This window comes from Orycteropus afer, unplaced genomic scaffold, assembly GCF_000298275.1.
Source record: "Orycteropus afer afer isolate SDZICR_OR568_19922 unplaced genomic scaffold, OryAfe1.0 scaffold00044, whole genome shotgun sequence".
NCBI classification, from domain to species: domain Eukaryota; kingdom Metazoa; phylum Chordata; class Mammalia; order Tubulidentata; family Orycteropodidae; genus Orycteropus; species Orycteropus afer.
The window spans coordinates 15565520-15569952 of NW_006921631.1; positions in this window are offsets into that span (position 1 = coordinate 15565520).

The following is a 4433-nucleotide window of genomic DNA, read 5'->3' on the forward strand; positions in this document are numbered from 1 at the left end:
CTTCCGTTGGCATCGATTGTAGAACCAAGCAACGTGAATTCTTTGACAACCTCAATCTTTTCTCCATTTATTGTGATGCACTTACTGGTCTGGTTGTGAGGATTTTTTTTTTTTTTTTATGTTGAGGTGTAATTCATACTGCAGACTGTAGTCTTTAATCTCCATCAGTAAGTGCTTCAAGTCATTTTCACTTTCAGCAAGCAAGGTTGTGTTTTCTGCATATCACAGGTTATTAATGAGTCTTCCTCCAATTCTGATGCCACATTCTTCTTCATATAGTCCAGGTTTTCAGATCATTCAGCATGCAGATTGAATAAATATGGCAAAAAGATACAACCCTGACACACTCCTTTCCTGATTTTAAACCATGGAGTATCCCCTTGTTCTGTTCCAATGACAGCCTCTTGGTCTATGTACAGGTTCCTTGTGAGGACAATTAAGTGTTCTGGAATTCCCATTCTTCTCAATATTACCCATAATTTGTTATGATCTACAGAGTCGAATGCTTTTGCATAGTCAATAAAACACAAGTAAACATTTTTGTGGTATTCTTTGCTTTGAGCCAAGATCCATCTGACATCAGCAATGATATCCCTTGTTCCACTCCCTTCAGGTAGTAGGCACTGTTGAAAATACAAAGCTGACTATGACCTACCCCCTCCTTTGGTTTAAATGGGTCCATTGCCGTGGAGCTGATTCTGACTCATAGCAACCCTGTAGGACAGAGTAGAACTGTCCCAAAGGGTTTCCAAGGCTGTAAATCTTCACGGAAGCAGACTGCCACATCTTCCTCCTGCAGGGTGGCTGGTGGGTTCAAACTTCTGACTTTGGCTTAGCAGCCCAATGCTTTAACCACTGAACCACCAAAGCTCCTTTAAGACAAAATAGTTGACAGAAAATCTGAAAAATCCTCAACAGGCTTCTGAGGTGGTGGAAGGAGGGCAGGACCCAGGGATGCCAAGAGAAGACAAGCACATCATACTGCTGAACTGCACGTCTCTCTGTCAGGGAACAGCTGCTGCTGGGGGAGCCATCTGTCTGTGCAGCCCTTAGATCCCTCTCCCCCACCTGTACACACTCCCCATTCAGTCAATCCCTGTGCTGCTGACATCTCCCCACGTGGGTGGGAGGCTTCACATTTTCAAATATGTCAAATTTCAAACATTTTCAGATAATAAATACCTCAGTAGCTTCGTGTCATGCTGGGGGTGTTTGGGTCAAAGCCACCTCAGCAAGTGCCTGTCAGCTTGGGTGAAGGTTGGAGGGAGGGAGATGGTGTGTCCAGGGTTCAGAAAGAAGTTTGGTGGATGAAAGTGGCAGTAGAGTTACCATAACCAGAGGAGGAGCAAGCATTTCCTCCCTAAAACTCTATACCCTCTGTCAAGCCCTCGGTTGGAAACTGAAGCAGGCACCAAGCCTGAGCCCCAGGTAGGGTTGCTCTGAGGGGCTGGGCTAAGCCTCTAGGAAAGAATAGCAATCACATCATATGGAAAGGTTCTCTCTAGATCTGTCTGCTTACGTAAAATGACATATTTACAAGTTCCAGACTCCTATCCAGACTCGTCCTACCACTCCCTCCTGGGGCCCTCAGTGTCAGTTGCCCAGTGGCCAGTGTAGAGCATTTGTCCCTTCACCAGCTGTGTCCAGCCCTCAGCTCAGGCTCTGTGCTACTGTCCACAGAGCCTCCAGTGTTCCCATTTTTCAGGTCTTTGACTAACCCCCTAAGGGCTCTGCTAGATTGCTGTGTCCATAAAGGCCTCAGACATCAAGGTTCCAGGGCAGGGTGACCCATGAGTGTAGGCATCAGGAGTCAGCAGTTAGGGTCAGGGCTTGGTCAGGCCCCAGCTCTCAAGCAAACTAATTGTTTCTGGGAGGCCTGGATGGCAAGCATGGTCAGAGGGTCCCAGAGGCAGCCAGAACAAGAGCTGGGAAGCCTGAAGGCAGGAAGGGCAAAGCAGAGGTCAGGAAGGCAGTATTGCCTAAGCCAAGGAGGGCCCTTTCCCTGACCTCCATGGCCAGAATCTTTGGGGCCCAGGACCAAGGCAGTCAGCAGGTAAGGAGGGCAGCTCCTCACCCCATGAGGCTGTACAGAGCTGGCATGTGGGAGATTCTAGGATCAGTCTGGAAACTCATGTACTCACTTTACTGAGAGTCAGTTTCCCTAATGTAGCTCCTCTGAGCCTCCTCCAGTCCCACTCTGTAGTGTGTCCTCACATCCTGACCCTCCAGTATGTCAGGGAACTCTCACTGCTTGGAGAGCAAGGCGGGGGTGGTGGTGGTGAGGAGCAGCTCCCTGGGGATGACAGCTGCAATTCCTCAGGTGAATTAATTGCCCAAGAGTCAAACTGTCCCCTCAGGCCAGATGAGGAACTGCTCCCCAGGCACCTTCCCCACTGCCTGGAAGGGGGAAGCAGGAAGGAGGAAGGGATTGCTGGAGACTGCAGAGTGAGTGATGGCAGGCCTGAAGCTGGGTGGTCTGAAATAATTTCCCTGAGCACATCCAGATTTCTCCAAGTAGTTTTCTCATCACGGAATTAAATTTTGGAAACATCAAGATCTAGAGAATGAGTTCCCAGAAGACTAGAAAATAGAAAAAAATAGGCAGGTTGTATTCCACCTGTTGGTGTGTGCTGTAAGACCCAAATAACCTTGACCTTCTTGACCTCATCTCACCTGTAAGATCGTGGTTTTTCCAGCACTCATACAGTATTTGCTGATTTAGTCTTCTCCAAGTATTATAACCCCTTGCCAAATAGAGCATTTTAATTACCTACTGCTGATGGGAAATACATTTACCTTAAAAAAAAAAAAAAAAAGTACTTCCCAACTGAATAATCTCAAAAGTAAAGAAATGCAAAAGATTAATAATTTTCCTTCCATTCTTTTTGCATTTAATTTATGTATGCATTTATTCATTCAGAAATATTCACAGAGTCACTATGAGGATATTCTAGTGGGGGACAGGAAAAAGAAACACATTTAAGTAGTATGACAACTGGAGGGACCTGGTGGTGCAGGTTAAGCAATTGATTAGAGATTTGAACCAGGGGCTTCCAACCATTTCATTCTGGTTGGACCTCCTGCTGAGAATTTTTATTTCCACACCAGGTGGAATCTACAATTCCTACAACTGTAGATCTAAATCAGAATCTACAATTTAACAAGTTGTCTATAAGATGTCTACATAAGAATCACCTAGGGATCTTGTTAAAATGCAGATTCTGATTCAGTATGTCTGGGGTCAAGAGGCAAATTCTCAGCAGAAGATCAAACTGCAATGAACCAGCTTGAAGCCCCTGGTTCGAACCTACCAGATGCTCCAGCTGCTCCACTGGAGAAAGATGTGGCAGTCTGTTTCCATAAAGATTACAGCCTTGGAAACCCTATGGGGAAGTTCTACTCCGTCATATAGGGTCACTCTGAGTCAGAATCCACTCAACAGTAACATTTTTCTGTTTTCTTTTTAATGACAGTTGGCAATAAAATCGGGAGCTCTGGTGGCATAGTGCCTAAGGCATTTGACTGCTAACCAGAAGGCTGGTGGTTCAAACCCACCAGCCACTCCTCGGAAGGAAGATTGGACAATCTACTTCCATAGAGACACCACCTGGGAAACACAAGGAGGAGTTGCTTTGAGTTGGATACAACTTGACGGCAGTGAGTTTGGTTTTGGTTTGACAATAAAATAAAGTAAGAAAGGATATGATGCACAGCATCTCTTTGAAGGAATGCATGGCATTCTTTAAGGCATTCTACAATGTTCCTCCAACTGAGATGTTGTTAGGTGCTATCGAGTCAGTTTCAACTCATAACAACCCCGTAGACAACAGAACAAAACACTGCCCAGTCCTGTGCCAGCCTCACAATCATTGCCATGCTTTAGCCCATCATTGCAGCCACCGTGTCAATCCATCTCATTGAGGGTCTTCCTCTTTTTCTCTGAGCCTTTACTTTACCCAGCATGATATCCTTCTCCAGGAATTGGTCGCTTCTGACAATGTGACCAAAGTATGAGAGACACAGTCTGGTCATTCTTGCTTCTAAGGACCATTCTGGCTGTACTTCCTCCAAGACATATTTTCATTCTTCTGGTACATTCAATATTCTTTGCCAACACCACAATTCAAATGCATCAACTCTTCTGCAGTCTTCCTTATTCCTTGTCCAGCTCTCACATGCATATAAGCCTATTGAAAATACCATGGCTTGTGTCAGGTGCACCTTAGTCTTCAAAGTGCTCTTAAACTCTTTAAAGAGTTCTTTTGTAGCAGATTTGCCCAGTGCAATACATCATTTGATTTCTTGATTGGTGTTTCCACAGGCGTTGATTGTGGATCCAAGTAAAATGAAGTCCTTGACAACTTCAATCTTTTCACCATTTATCATGATATTGCTTATTCATCCAATTGTAAGGATTTTTGTTTTCTTTGTGT